Below are 16,914 nucleotides of genomic sequence, written 5' to 3'. Positions count from 1 at the left end.
CTTTATGGGAACAAATGACCAGGAAAACTTCCCCACGCTTCTCCCTGCCACTCTCTGCCATTTCACAGTCCAGCCCACAAGGTCCTGAAGGCACAGGTTCATCTTTGCCTCTGGCTTCCCCTCCACATCCCTGGGTGTCTTTGGGTCTTTCTCCAGGTCCCCACATCCGACACTGAACAGTTGAACAAGAGAAAAGTTAGCTGCGATCGTTTTACCTGTGCGCTGACTCTGGCCACTGGCAACGGCAGTCAGTCCCCCGAGCAGCTCCTGTTGCTTTCATTTTGCTGTGGCTGGGGCTGGTCACGCCGTTAATAATGCTCTTATGACCGCCCACTGGAAAAAAAGTCACTTGCCCGGCTCTTCCCCCCAGAGACGTTTCAAGTAAGCAATGAACTTGGGCAGATTAGCCCCTTGGAATGCGCCACTGCTTTGGGATTAGCTTCACTAAGAATCCCATGGACATTCCCTTGCAGCCTCAAACACTGCTTGATTTGAAAATTTAATCTGACGCCAGAAGAAAAACATATCCCCTGCGAGATCGGATTTAACTGGCACAAGTCCTAACAGGCTCTCAGCCCTCCCCGCCCCTTTCTCTTTTTCCACTTTGAGAGAGTAAAGTGTGATAAGGTGTTCTGGGTTCTGGAAGTTCAACTTTGAAAGCAAATCCTTCTAAAGAAACAGTGTATTAATTCTCCAAGTGGTTGGCGCACACAAGGGGCATTGTTCCAGGTCCGTGAAGAAAGGAATGATAGCATTTCTTTAAAGAGGAACTGCTACAAACTTGGAGAGTTGTAAAAGAATATTTTGGTCTCTGACCATGAGCCCAAGGAGAACAAAGTCGGTGCTTGCCAGGCACCTTCCGCAACTGCTAAAATGTCAATAACAAGACGTGCCTGTCACAGTTCTCATCCCACTGTCTCTCCCTGATTATTGCAAATGCATGATTGGAAACCCACACTTTGCTTTTTAAAAAAACAGATGAGCTGTGACCACTACAGCATGTGGGCGCAGATCGAAGGTAATGGTACTGCGATGTGTTTGGAGTAGTCCAATTGAGAAATCCCGGCTGGTATTCAGCCACATGTAAAGGACACTCAAACATCATCCAAGAGGGCCTCCCTCCCCTCCCCACTGATAATAGGTGTTCTTAACTAGATGAGTTAACGTTCTGGATGACAAAAGAGCTTAACAAGGCAAAAGTTACTTTTTTTTTTTTTTTGACAGAGTGGACAGTGAGAGAGAGAAAGGGAGAGAGAGAGAGAGAGAGAGAGAGAAAGGTCTTCCTTTACCGTTGGTTCACCCCCCAATGGCCACTGCAGCAGGTGTACCACACTGATCTGAAGCCAGGAGCCAGGTGCTTCTCCTGGTCTCCCATGTGGGTGCAGGGCCCAAGGACTTGGGCCATCCTCCACTGCACTCCTGGGCCACAGCAGAGAGCTGGACTGGAAGAGGAGCAACCAGGACAGGATCGGCGCCCAGATTGAGACTAGAACCTGGGGGCTTGCGCCGCAGGCGGAGGATTAGCCTATTGACCCGCGGCGCCGGCCAAAAGTTACTTTTGAAAAAGTGAATGTATGGGCCGGTGCTGCGGCTCAATAGGCTAATCCTCCACCTAGTAGCGCCGGCACACCGGGTTCTAGTCCCGGTCGGGGTGCCAGATTCTTTCCTGGTTGCCCCTCTTCCAGGCCAGCTCTCTGCTGTGGCCCAGGAAGGCAGTGGAGGATGGCCCAAGTGCTTGGGCCCTGCACAACATGGGAGACCAGGAGAAGCACCTGGCTCCTGACATCGGATCAGCGTGGTGCGCCGGCCGCAGCGCGCCAGCCGTGGCGGCCATTGGAGGGTGAACCAATGGCAAAGGAAGACCTTTCTCTCTGTCTCTCTCTCTCACTATCCACTCTGCCTGTCAAAAAAAAAAAAAAAAAAAAAAGTGAATATATGAACCGTTCAAACCCAAAGCTTATTCTTCCCAGAGACAAAAGTGAGAGGTGTCTCTACCAAGCCTTGTGGCCTGTCAATCTGTAAAGGCAGCCTCTGGTTTCTATTTTCCTATGGTTTGCTGTCAGAGTGTATGGCAGTTGTTACGCAGATACTCAGAAAGAGCCATCGCAGGAACGGAATGCCTTACTTCAAACGTGGATTCACTCCAAAGCCATTTTCTTGGCTCTTTGCTCTTTCTAGGATTTATACCTCCCCATCTCCCTTGTTTTCTGGCCTCTCCATTCCCAAGGTTCTTCTCCTAGAGACAAGGGATGATACACTACCTTTCATTTGAGAAATCATCACAATAACCAAGACCTAAACAAAAATCACAGACTGAACTTTCGTATTAAATACACAATGGAGCCACACAAACTAAAGGACTGAACTTGCACTTTAAATTCCTTTACCTATTCAGGAGTTCTCTAGAGCATAACATGTGGGAATGGTCTTAGAAGCATACACACACCTCCTTCTGTGAAGTAACGTTCCCAGACATTTGTTCTAAGGGAATCATCAGAGTTGTGAGCATACAAAGATGTTCACTGCAGCATTACTCATGATACCAAAAAAAAAAAAAAATGGAAGACAAAATAAAAGTCCATCAGTAGGAGACTAAATAAGGTATGGTTCAAGAAATTTTGTGATCATAACCAGGTTTCAGAAGACTATTTAGTATATATGGAAATACACATTTTCATGTTGTTTCACAAAAATAACACAGGCCATATATAGTGAGCATAAACACACTGCAAATACTGAAAACATTATTAAATACATACTGAGATGATAGGTACAGGACATTCTAGGGTGGTAACTATGGCTAGTTTTTATTTTACTCCTTTTGTTGTTTCCATCTTCTCTGAAATCTTTTCTATAGCCATATATTTGTTCTCAGAAAACTACATTTTTATGTAGTCAGAAAATACATAGTTTTTGAGCTCTCAAACTTTGATGATAACAAGAGGTTAACAGAAAGAATAGCTCAAGAATTGACTTAGAAATAATTCAATGAACAGAGAGGGCTCAGTGGGAAAGACTTGGAAAGGAAAGTTTTAGAATGTGCAGGGTGAGTTTTCTGGAGCGAAAGAGAAAGGAGGAGAAAGAAAGAAGCGGGGAGGGGAGTGAGAGAGAAGAGGGACGAGAAAGAGGAAGGGGAGAGAGGAGGAAGGCTGGTAGGCAGATAAATGCCTGGAAGACTCACTGAGCTTGCAGTCTGCAGTGTATCTGTGAGACTAAATACATTGGTCATAATCTTCCCAACTTAAAAAATATGTAAAGATTCTGCTTTCTCAACTTCCTTCTTCACTAAATACTATTTTCAACACTTTATAGGATTACTTTCAATTTTTTAAAAAAGATTCTTATTTATTTGAAAGGCAAAGTTCCAGAGAGAGAGGTAAAGACAGAGAGAGGGAGAGGGAACTTCCATTGCTGGTTTACTCCCCAAATGGCTGAATCCGGCCAGGGCTGGGCGAAGCTGAAACCTGGCTCCTGGGTGGCAGGGGCCTAGGCATTTTAGCCATTCTCAGCTGCTTTCCCAGATGTACTAGCAGGGAGCTGGATCGAAACTTGAGCAGCCAGAATTCAAACGGGTGCCTTTATGGAATGCCAGTGTTGCAGGCAGTGGCTTTACCCACTATGTCACACCAGCCCCTAGAAACTTTATTTTAATATATTGTCTTCACATGTAATGTTCCTTTAATGACATATTGTGAGAATGAGATACTCTGCCATTACATAAAGATAGGAGTGAAAAACAATCACAGTAAGCATTGCACTTGTGGTTTCTTGTTGTTGGTATCCAATTCCTATCCTCTCTAACCTACATCTAGAACAGGCTGGTAATATACCCTGTTGGGAGTTGTGTTGTTGGGTGGTGTGCAAGATTTTAAAAAGATCCATATGGACGGTGTGGCTCAGAGCCATAAGCCTCTTTGGACCTAATTACCTTCTCAAATCAAAGGGTCCTTGCGATCATCACAACCTCATATGAAAAAACTGCTGTGCTGTCTTCACCCGTGACTTCCTGTGTCACCGAAAAAACGCTCAGGGTCCTGGGAGCAGTATTTCTGTCTTTAATATGAAGTTCATAGAAAGTGCCTCATAGTCTACTCCCTGTTGAATGTTTATTTCTCCTTAGAAAGGAAAAATAAGCAAAAACAAAAAACAAAAATGAAGACAAGAGAGAACAGAATGAAAAAATATTTGGGTGGGGGCCTGCGCTGTGGCGTAGTGGGTTAAATTGCCATCTGCTGTGCTGGTAACGCATATGGACACCAGGTTCACGTCCCAGATGCTCTACTTCAGATCCAGCTCCCCGCTAATGTGCCTGGGAAAGAAGTGAAGGATGGCCCAAGTCCTTGGGCTCCTGCACCCATGTGAGAAACCTAGAAGAAGCTCCTGGCTCCTGGCTTTGCATTGGCCCAGCTCTAGTTGTTGCATCCATTTGGAGGTTAAACCAGTGAATCAAAAATTCTCTTTCTCTCTCAAACTTTGCCTTTCAAACAAATATAAATCTTTAAAAATATGTAGACAATATTTAAAAGACTTAATAACTATGTGATTGAATTTAAGATTGAAAGCAATCTTGTGGCACCATGTTGGGTGATGATTCGAGTTCCAGCTGCTCCACTTCCACTCTAGTTACCTGCTGATATACCTGGGAAAGCAGTAGAAGATGGGTGCCTGCACCCACATGGGAATCCTGGAAGAATCTCCTGGCTCCTGACTTTGGCCTGGCTCTGCCCTGTTTGTTGAAGCTACTTGAGGAGTGAACCAGTGGGTGGAAGATTTCTCTCTCTCCCCCTCTCTGTCTCCCTCTCTTCATCTCTCCCTTTGTCAGTGTAACTCTTTCAAATAAATCTTTTTTTAAAAAAATTTCTATTTGTATACAGCAAAAATTTTAAAAAGTTAAATCAGGTTTTCTGCCAGTAGAGACCAGATTTTGACATGGAAAATGTGTTTTTCATTATTATAAAAGTTCCCAACTTATTTTTTGTCCTTTTGATGTCCACATTTGATGACAACAACAACAACAAAAGAGTACAAAACAGAGTAGGCATCAGCAAATGTTATTGCAAAAGGCCAGATGGATTTTAGACTCTGTGGGCCATACAGACTAAATACTCAACTCTGCTGTTGTACACAAAAGCAGCCACAGGCAACATGTAAACAAATGAGCATGGCTTTGTTCCAATAGAAGGTGGGCTGGAACTGGTGTATTCTGGTCAACTCCTGGCATAGAAAAAAGATGTGTGTATGAATGGTTGCCAATAGAGGGCGTGGCAGTGGTACTAAAAATGAAGCTTTGTTAGTACCACCACTACCTTGTCTTACTCTTCCTCTAGCACATCAAGGGCCTTTTGCTCCTGTTGTTTCTTATACTTAGAAAGTTCATCTCCAGCTATCCCATGACTCACTCTCTGAACCTACCTAGAGTGCTCAGTGGTCTTTCTCGATCATCTATCTAAAGATAAACCATGTCAATCTCTGTTGATTTAATTCCTGCTATTTCTCCCATAACCCTACAGATTACCTAGCGTTGTGTCATCTTTATGTTGTTTGGTGTTAGCCTGTGTCCTCTGATGGAATTCAAGTTCTTCAGGGCAGTGATTTTGTGTTGTTACCTGTCACCTCGGCATCTAGAGTGATGGCACATTGTAGGCACATCAAGGACTCAGGTCAATCATTTGATTTCCTCGCACATCAACTGTTCATCTGGAAAACAATGGCAAGAGATGGACCAGCATTTCCTAAAGGGGGATTTAAGGGTGGAATCCAGATGTACATTCTTCTTCTAATTGCTAGATTTATACAAATACATTAAGCCCAAGGACTGGCTAAACCTGAAATTTAACACACACTATGGCTTGAGAATAAAACTTTGGAGTTGTGAAAAAAATGAGTTCATCAAAAAAATGTTTTAGATTAGAGGAAATTCTCCTTGCTGGTTGGCTGGAGATGTCCAGGGTTCATCTACTCCTCAGAGAAGAGTTAAAATAACTGCATGTTGAGGTGAATCCCAAGGGAGAACACTGGAGCTCAGAAAGAGAGACACAGGAACCTCACAGGATGCAGAGTTCAAAGACAGCAACATAAAAGAGGATGCTTAAGGGAGTCCTCCCTACAGAAATGACAATAACCACCATCACAAAAAGGTGAAAGTACAAAACTCAATCAAAAAAGAACAAAGGGGGTTCAATGCAAAATAAACAGGAAAGCATTTTTCAATGACAGTACTAAGTCATTACTTATCAATAGTAACAGTGAATATAGATGGACTAAATTCCCCAAATAAAAGGTATAGACTGACTGGATTTCAAAAAGCAAGATCTAATGATATACAAGAAATTCACTTCACCAATAAAGACACACAGAGAATGAATATGAAGGGATGGGAAAATTCATTTTATGCAAATGAAAATTAAAAGTGAGCAGGGTAGTATATTTATGTCAGACAAGATACACTTTAAGACAAAAACTGTAAAAAGTGACAAGAAAAGCACTATATAATCATTAAGGGATCAAATCAACAATAAGATATGACTACTGTAAATGTATATACTTCTAATGCTGATGCATCTAATTTTATAAAACAAACATTATCACATATAAAGGCAGATAGAAGCTCCAATACACTAATTGTGAGGACTTTAACATCCATTGTCATCAATGAATATATTACCTGGACTCTTACCCAATGCCCAGCATCAACAAAGAAACATCAGAGTTAAAACAGAATGTAGACTAAATGGTCCTAACAGACATTTATGGAACATTCTGTCCCACAGCTGCAGTGTACACATTCTTTCCATCAGCACTCATGACATTATCTAGGATAGACCATATTTTAGGCCACAAAACAAATTTCAATGAATTCAAAAGAATGAAAAATAAGTAAAATTTTTGACCACAATGGAATAAAACCAAAAATCAATATTAAATGGAATTCTCTAGAAATTATACAAATATATGTAGACTCAGAGAGCTATGTCTGAATTAACAACCAGTCACTGAAGAAATCATCAGAAAAATTTAAGAATTCCTTGAAACTGATGAAAATGGAGCAAAACATTGCAAACCTTATGGGATACAGGAAAAGCAATATAAAGGGGGAAATTTGATAGAAGTACCTACATCAAGAAAAAAATAGAAAGATAAAAAGAAACAACCTAACAATGCAAATCAAGGATCTATAAAAACAGCAACAGACCAAACTTAAAATTAGTAGAATGAAATAAAGATCAGGGTACAAATCAATAAAATAGAGACTAAAAAACAATAGAAAAGATCAATGAGATGAAGAGATGTGCCATTTAAAGGTGAGCTGCCACCTGTGATGCCAACATCGTATATGGGCACCAATTTGTGTCCTGGTTGCTCCACTTCCAATCCAGCTCCCTGCTTATGTGTCTAGGAAAGCAATGGAGGACAGCCTAAAAGCCTGGGCCCCTGTATCCACATGAGAGACCCAGGAGACTTTGGTCCAGCTCTGGCTGTTATGGCCATTTGGAGAGTGAACCAACTGATAGATCTATCTCTCCCCCCTCTGTCTCTCCTGTCTCTGTAACTCTGTTTTTCAAATAAAAGAACTCAAAAATAAATACATAAACTCACAAATAAAACAAATAATAAATATAATACCTTGGAATACATTTAACCAAGGATGGGAAAGACCTCTACAGTGAAAATCATAAACTACCAAGGAAAGAATTTGAAGATACACACAAGAAATGGAAAGACCTTTCACATTCTTGAGTTGGAAGAACATTATGAAAATGACCATATATTATTCAAAGTAATTTACAGATTCAATGCAATCTGCATGAACATACCCATAACATTTTTCACAGAACTAGAATAAAGAATACCGAAGACCCCAAAGAGCCAACGCAAGTTTGAAGAAAATGAACAATGCTGGAAGCACCATAATATCAGATTTCAAGATATACATACAGCTATCATAACCAAAATACTATGGTACTAACATAAAAACAGACACGTGGACTAAAAGAACAGGGTAAATACCCCAAATATGAATCAATACATTTACAGACTAATGACTTTTGACAAACGCCGCAAAATATACATGAAAGAAAGGACATTCTCTTTAATAAATCACACTGGTAAGACTAGGCATCCATATGCATAAGATTGAAATATACCCCATCTCACACTCTATGAAAAACCAACTCAAAATTGATCAGAGATCTAAATGTAAGATCTGAAACTATGGAAATATTAGAAGAAAATATTTTTTTTTTGACAGGCAGAGTTAGACAGTAAGAGACAGAGAGAAAGGTCTTCCTTCCGTTGGTTCACTCCCCTAATGGCCACCACGGCCGGCACTACGCCAATCAGAAGCCAGGAGCCAGGTGCTTCCTCCTGGTCTCCCATGCAGATACAGGGACCCAATCACTTGGGCCACCCTCCACTGCCCTCCTGGGCCACAGCAGAGAACTGGACTGGAAGAGGAGCAACGGGGACTAGAACCCGGCACCCCAACTGGGACTAGAACCCGGGTGCTGGCACTGCAGGCAGGGGATTAGCCAAGTGGGCTATGGCGCTGGCAGAAGAAAATACTTTAAGACACGGCATGGAAAATGATTTTTATATGACCCCCAAAACACAGGGAACAGAAGCAAAATTAGATGAAAAGGATTATTTCAAGCTAAGCTTCTCCACAGGAAAGGAAAACATTCACAGAATTAAGAGACAGCCAATAGAAAATGGGGGAAAATATTTACAAACTAGTCATCTGACAAAGGATTAATATCCAAAATACACAAAGAATGAAAAAAAAAACACTTAAACAACAACAAAACCCAATAATCCCCTTAAGAAATGGACAAATGATCTGCATACACATCTCTGAAAAGAACTACAAATGACCAACAAATTCATAAAAAATTCTCAGTACTAATAGTGGTCAAGAAAATACAAATTAAAACCACAGTGTGGTGTATTTCACTTCAGTTAGAATGACTATGATTCGAGAGAGAGGAAAAAAAAAAAGACAAATGGTCCATGTGTAGAAAAGAGAAGTCTTTTACACTGTTGGTGGGGATGCAAATTAATACAGCTATTAAGAGCTATTATGGAGAACAGTGCAGAGGTGCATGAAAAACTAAAAATAGATGTATCATATGAGTCAACTATCCCACTTCTGGGATATAGCCAAAGGGAATAAAATCATCATATGCTTATTGCAGCAGTATTCATCATAGTCGAACATGGGATCAATCTAGCTCCCTCTGATAGATAAATGAGTAAAGAATATGTTATATGGGCGCCAGCGCTGTGGCGCAGCAGGTTAATGCTGTGGCCTGAAGCGCCAGCATCTCACATGGGCACCGGTTATAGACCTGGCTGTTCCACTTCCCATCCAGCTCTCTGCTATGGCCTGGGAAATCAGTAGAAGATGGTCCAAGTCCTTGGGCCCCTGCACCTGCGTGGGAGACCTGGAAGAAGCTCCTGGCTCCTGGCTTTGGATCGGTGCAGTTCTGACTGTTGCAGCCAATTGGGGAAAGAATCAGCGGATGGAAGATCTCTTTCTCTCTCTGCCTCTCCTCTCTGTGTATAACTCTGACTCTCAAGTAAAAAATAAATAAATCTTAAAAATAAATATATATATTATATGTACCCAATGGAGTATTTTTCAGCCCCAAAAAGAATGAAATGCTGATATTTGCAGTGAACGGGATGGAACTGGAAGTCATTACATTGAAACAACAGACACTATACATTCTGTCTCATATGTACAAGAAAATAGTCCATCTGAACTTAGCACCATAATTAATAAAGACTGGGAAGGGAAGGGAGAGAAGCCAATGGAGGGAGGTTGGATGACAGGTACTAAAAGACTGTTAGAAATGATAATTTCTTTTTTTTAAATTGTATTTAAGTTATACAAGTTTCATATAATTCATATGTACAGATTTAGGAACATAGTGGCACTTCCCACCCTGAGCTCCCTCCCACCCATGGTCCAACCCTTCCCCCCCAGCTCATATTCCCACTCTTAATTTCTACAAGGATCTATTTTCAGTATATATAATGATTGTATAGTTAACCCTACTTTAAGTAAAAGAGTTCAACAAATAGTATAAAGAAAAAAACAAAACAAAACACTGTTCCTCAATGGAAGAGACAAGGGCTATAAACAATCATCAAATCTCAAAATGTCAGTTTCACTCCAATACATTATATTTCACGTACTCTATTAGTCAGCTCTATGACTCCATGGGGCCAGCGCTGTGGCATAAAGGATAAAGCCAACACCTGTGACACCAGCATTCGATATGGGTGCTGATTAGTGTGCCAGCTGCTCAACTTCTGATCCAGCTCCCTGTTAATGGTCCAAGTGCTTGAGCCCCTACCACCCACATGGGAGACCTGGGGAGCTCCTGGCTCCAGTCTGGCTGAGCCCTGGCTATTGTGGCCACTTGGGCAGTGAACCAGTGGGTGGAAGCTTGATCTCTCTATACTGCTTTCCTTTTCTCTTTCTCTAACTCTGACTTTCAAATAAATAAATAAATAAATCTTTTATTTTTTTTAAAGTTTTCAGTTGTAGTGTTCCACAGCACAGTGAGGTGACTATAGTTCACAACTATACTAAGAACTGGAAGAGAGGAGCTGGTAGGCTACCAACACAAAGAAAAACTAGGAATGGAAAGGTTAATTGCTTCATTTGATTGGTTCATGCTATATGTACATGTTGAAACACTTTACTGAACCCCATAAAAACATATACATATTTACATGCTAATCAATATTTCAGGGAATTTCTGAATGAAAAAAGTAAAAATGATTTTGATAAAATTGTTTCAAAAATGAATGAAATTTGGGGAAAGACTCCCTGTTTTTATTTTAATTTATGAAAATGAATGTACTATGTTAATGCTCAAATTGCCATTAAGTAAGGTAAAGCAACAATAAAGGATCATATCAAAGCCAGGTGCCTTCGAAGCACCCTGGTACCAGTGTGTTCTTTCTAAAACAATTAATTAGGGGCTGGTGTTTTGGTGTAGTGATTAAAGCTGCCGCCCGCAATACTGGCATCTCAAATGGTGCCAGTTTGTTTCCCGGCTGCTCCACTTCCAACCCAGCTCCCTGCTAATATGCCTGGGAAAGCAGTGGGAGATGGCTCAAGCACTTGGGCCCCTGCCACCCATGTGGGAGACCTGGAAGAAGATCCTGGCTTTAGCCTGTCCCAGGGCTGGCTGCAGTTAGCCATATGGGGAGTGAACCTGTGGATGGAAGATCTCTGTCTCAGTAATTCTTTCAAAATAAATAATCTTTTTGTTAAAAAAAGCCATTAATGCTACCCCCGATCAATACCCCTGAATAGCTCCCCAGTCCCAACACAATCAGCTCAGCATTTAAGGCCTTTAGCCTCTGGCTCTGGCAGTTTCATTAATCCAGTCTCTCAATTTCCCTACAAACCTCTGTACACTTTATGCTGCAGCCAAGCTGTTGACGGTTTCTCTAATGTGCCATGCTGCTACACGTTTCTTAACCTTTGAATATGTTGTGCCTTTGGGTGGAATGTTAGTTTCTTCATTCTGCGTTTTGTAAATGACTGTTCTTCAATATCCTGCATAAAATACTGTATTCTTTAAGAAGCTTGTCTGGCCAGAGTGAGTCACCATTACCATCAGTCCACATCTAAAGCTTGCTCATGATTCTATTAAGGAAACGCTGTGTAATACTATGACTACTGGTTTTCATTTCAAGATAAGTATCATCTACCAATTTCTTCTGCAAGTATTCAGTACTATCATGGTATAACTAGAGTTTTGTAGCCTTGACTAGGAGATTTCTCTTCTTCCTTCTCCTTTTCTTAACATTGTTTGAAAAGGGATATCAGTTCCTCATTCACAAAATTCACCTTTGGGGAATAATCTCTTTGTGGACTGAAACTACTTATTAAAATTTACTTTGGCACCTCTAAACTTAATCAAATATATTTAAACATAAACTTAAGTGTCTTTATCATCCAGTTTGGAGAAAATAGATTATGCTTTACAGTAACTTAAATTCATCTTTTTATTTTTAAAGACTTATTTATTTGAAAGTCAGAGTTACACAGAGAGAGGAGAAGCAAAGAGAGAGAGAGAGGTCTTCCATCGATGGTTCACTCCCCAGTTGGCCGCAACGGCCAGAGCTGTGACTATCCGAAGCCAGGAGCCTCCTCTGGGTCTCCCGTGAGGGTGCAGGGGCCCAAGGACTTGGGCCTTCTTCTACTGCTTTCCCAGGCCACAGCAGAGAGCCAGATTTGAAGTGGAGCAGCTGGGTCTCGAACCGGGTGCCCATATGGGATGCCGATGCTTCAGGCCAGAGCGTTAACCCACTTTGTCACAGTGCTGGACCTAATTCATCTTTTTAAAAAGATTTATTTATTTATTAATTTGAAAGTCTGAGTTGCAGACATATATAGAGAGAGGGAGAGAGGGAGAGAGGGAGAGGGGAAGAGGGAGAGGGAGACGGAGAAATCTTCCATCTGCTGGTTTACTCCCCAGATGACTGCACTGGCTGGTGATGGGCCAGGATGAAGCCAAGAACCAGAACCTTCTTCTGGGTCTCCTATGTGGGTGGCAGGGGTCAAAGCACTTAGGCTATCTTCTACTGCATTTCCAGGCCATTAACAGAGATTGGGATTGCAAGTGGAGCAGCTGGGACTTGAACTGGAGCCCATATTGGGATGCCAGCATCCCAGACAGTGGCTTTACCTGCTATGCCACAATGCCAGCCCCAAATTATCTTTTATCAAAAGGTCATGCTGTACAAATACTTGAATATATTCAGAATTTTTATGTAGAATAGTCATTCTGCATAGGTATTTTATAAGCAATTAAAAATATTTCTACATTTATTTGGAAATTTGTTTCTTTTCTATGAAATAACTAATCATTGCTTGACAAAAATACATTATATCATGGTGCCTTAAAATTGTCATGCAAGATTGAATTAAAAATAATTTCATTTTGGTGAAAAAAATTTTGAAGTTAATGTCTATCAGTTTTTCAAAAATTCATAAAAATGTGCATTATTAAAAAAACTGTGCACAATGGATTCTACCAGGTTATTTATTTATTTTGACAGGCAGAGTTAGAGAGAGACAGATAAAAAGGTCTTGATTCTGTTGGTTCACCCCCCAAATGGCTGCTATGGCCGGCGCACTGTGCCTATCCTAAACCAGGAGCCAGGTGCTTCCTCCTGGTCTCCCATGGGGGTGCAGGGCCCAAGCACCTGGGCCATCCTCCATTGTCTTCCCAGGCCATAGCAGAGAGCTAGACTGGAAGAGGAGCAACCGGGACAGAACCGGCGCCCCAACTGGGACTAGAACCCGGGGTGCTGGTGCCACAGGCAGAGTATTAGCCAAGTGAGCTGTGGTGCCAGCCTATCAGATTATTTTTGTAACAAAATTATCTTTTTATTTTATTTGTCCATGAACGTTTTGAAGTATGCTCAAAAATATAAAATTTACATAAGCCACAGCTTATAGCATTACATGCAACCTTCACAATAACTCTGTAGTGCAGATATTATAAAATTCCATTATACAAATGAAAAACTGGGACCTACAGAAGTAAAGGTCCCACTGAAGTCCCAGCCCCTGGTTGAGCCTAATGGATGAAGCTCCTATGCCTCAGTGAGGGTCCAGAAAACTCCGCATGTCTGTGCTCCAGGGCTGATTTTAGTGTTGCTGAGCAATGTTTTTCTTTTTGTAGGGGAGTAAGTACATTTTCATCATTCTGATCTCCACAAAAATACATACTCTTCATTAAAGCTGAAAGACTACAATGAAAACTGAAATCAAGATATAAGCCTCTGTTTCAAAATTATCTTATTTATGGTCGAGACTTCCCCACCTGTTCTAACACTATGGCTGTTTCCACACAATGTGACTTAGAAACTTAAAAGTCACATATACACTTACAGACTTTTCAATCAAAGAATGTAGTAGTGCTGGCCCTATGGAACCCATGTACATCTCAGAACACTAACCATAGGATAAGCTTTACCCAACAAATGGAAGAACTGAATAAGATTACGACCAAAAAACACTGTGAGATAGACATTTGACTTCCTCCTCAAAGGCCAGGAGTTTTTGAAAACAGTTTCAGCATGATAATGCAAGTGCATACCCAGTGACCCGGAGGGCTGTCCATAGTCCTGGCAGCTGTGAGGCCGGGGGTGGGGGGGTTGGGGGGGTGGGGGGGAGGGGGGGTGGGCTAGGATAACTGTTTTCTGGCCAGTAAATGCAGAGCTGCAGCAATGCAATGCCATCCTTTAAGTCCTTAATTCTGTTTATCTTTCACACTTCATTCCTGCAGCTCTGTGATTTCAGTAGCAGTCAAAGAAATGTACTACTAAATAATAAGTCCTAATTCGAGTCAGAATAGGTGGAGATTCCCAAAAACCTGTACGTTTTTTTTTAACCTAAAAATCAAAGAATTTTTTTAACTGGACGGACTGAAAACAAACTACTCCTATTTGTGTCATCAGAAGCAACTAACAAGCAGAAAGGTCCTGTGATATAATTGTAATGCTTCTCCTATTACTGAGTGGAAATGAAAAATTACTAGGTATGAAGTTAATGTAGCATAAATGTAATGGTCTCTCAATCATATTTCTGTCAAGTTACTACATTAAATAGAAAATAAAGCCATCCACATAAATGCAACTTCTATTTATATTGTTCTAATATGACAGCTTAGTGTCCAGATATGGTCCATATGTTTCCTTACTCCCAGTACTACCAAAGCCTGCACCTTACTGACTTCTTACTCTAGGGTGCTAATATAACATCCCTTCAGAAGATTTGAGGTCCTGGAAGATACTAATGCATACCCTAGCAATCTCTAAATATGTTATTTTAAATTTTATGTCTATAGGAATGAACATAAAATCAAAAGTAGGTGTAAAGAATTTTAATAGGTGGCACAAGAATAAGATTGTGTGTTCTACTGGGTTACAACATGATTTTTTCCCCCCTTACCTCACCTCCCACCACCTCACCCTTATTCTAATGTGGAGTCCTAATCTCTGAATATTTGATACCACAATGTATTTCTATTAGCAAGATTCTTCTCAAAGAAACTAAGGAATTTTTTTTTAGTACTTAACAGGTCTCTCCAGTTCATTCTCCCCCTAGAAATAACTGATTTTTCCTACCTTAATAAACCTTAACTTTTTGAATTTTTAATTCATAGAAAAATTAAACACAAAGAATACAGAGTTCTCATATGTTCCCTCCCTCAACCAATCCAGCTGTTTCCTTATTATTTAACATCTTGTATTGGTGTGCATACATTTGTTAGAACTGAGAAATTGCTACATGATCATTAACTAAAATCCAGTTTACATTATGGTTTACTTTATGTTATTCATTTCTGCAAGTTTTGCCAAATATATAAAGCCAGGTTTCCATCACTGCAATATTATACAGAATGTTTTTACTAATGATCTGTCAAGATGATGAATTAGCTCATGGTATTCCATCACCTCTACCCTAAGATCATTCCGTGATTTCCTAGTCTTCCAGGATCCAGATTCCTCAGCAGGTTTTACAGGCTTTGCATAATCACATCCTAGCTCATCTCTCCAACTTCCTTCTATACCAGGTAGACTCAACTCACTAGTCCCAGTCACACAAACCTTTCTTTCAGATTAACAACAGCTTTGAATCAAAGGATAAGTACTGCTTTTTGAAAGGACATAGACAAATAACACTCATGACCTTGGGTTGGGGGTGGGATTATGGGCTATGTGATATTTCAAATGTAAATGTTCATAAGGGCCAATTCCAGAACCACCTCCTTCCAGAGAAGACAAATATTTACATTATTTGATCATGTGTTTTATTCTAATATTTCTGTCTGGCACACGAGTGGTAAGTGTGATACTATTTTGGAAGTAAGGCAATTACAAGGTCATTAGTCACTGAAAAATCATGAAATAGAGACCAACTACTATATCTTAATTGTCTTTCTGTTTAAACCCTGAACCTGAGATTTGCTAGAGATCTTAGAATCTTAGAAGATCTTAGAAGATTAACTTATTTCTGGTCAATGATGCCCTATTTCTAGCTGGTGACCTAAATATAAAAGGTAAATTGCCACATTCTCTCTCTCTCTCTCTCTCTCTCTCTCTCACACACACACACACACACACACACTCAACCACCCATGAACCTCCTGATTCTTGGATTCTATCTGTATTAGAACACCATTTATGGTCACTCATTAAAACTGTTACTACTGGTGAAAGCATGAAATTCACTATATTACTAGTTGACCCCCAAAATAAGAACATATTTTACTGGTTTGAACAGTTATTTCTTTTCCCTTTTACTTTTGTCTGATTATTACTTGGTATATTGATGTGCACATAACACTACTAAATACTGACCCTACTCAAAGCCACAGCACATGACGAACCATGAACAAATGCAGGACTCATATTTATGCCTATGTGTGCATGTATCTTATCCTACCTCAGACACCAATATTAATTACTTGAATGTGAAGTATTAGGAAAGTGGACTTGATTTCCACAAATGTACAGATCTAACACCTCACAAGGGGAGATTAAGTACAATGAACACTTCTTTCTGCATACATTCCTAATACAGATATCTTTAAACAAAAAATAAACATAAAGTGTAAATAGAAGCCTAGCTATGGAATTGCTAAGTGTACATACTTCATGAAAAACAGTGCTACCTGGAGCTCCAACATTAGTCACTGCATGGAGAATGTAAAAATGGGCAGAGTTGTACTTATTGATTTTTTATAGAAATTCATTCATACACTCAAAAGTATCTATTTAGGCATGTTTTCATGTATATAAGGCCTAGCAGTGAAAACATTGGTTAAGACAACTCTGTCCCATACTGGAGTACCTGGTTTCAAATACTCATATCAAGAA

The 16,914-nt window shown here is 40.4% G+C and overlaps 1 protein-coding gene across 28 annotated transcripts in view; it reads right to left on the bottom strand.

Moving 5' to 3' along the window:
- TRPM3 (transient receptor potential cation channel subfamily M member 3) overlaps nt 1-16,914 on the bottom strand; it is a 1,000,643-nt gene that overhangs the window by 321,067 nt on the left and 662,662 nt on the right. Inside the window, exon 1 of one of the 28 annotated variants that reach the window (XM_070050915.2) lies at nt 216-545. The exons of 26 other annotated variants lie outside the window; for them this stretch is intronic. The gene's annotated coding sequence lies outside the window, so the exon portion shown is untranslated. Of the gene's footprint in view, nt 1-215; nt 546-16,914 lie in introns of those variants that run through there. One more of the 28 variants, XM_089336772.1, reaches the window with a different exon arrangement.

This window comes from Oryctolagus cuniculus, chromosome 1 (assembly GCF_051225735.1).
Source record: "Oryctolagus cuniculus isolate XC-2025 breed Fujian yellow rabbit chromosome 1, ASM5122573v1, whole genome shotgun sequence".
In the NCBI taxonomy this organism is placed as follows: Eukaryota; Metazoa; Chordata; class Mammalia; order Lagomorpha; family Leporidae; genus Oryctolagus; species Oryctolagus cuniculus.
Note: the sequence above shows the minus strand (reverse complement) of the source record. Positions and strands in the feature narration are given on the sequence as shown.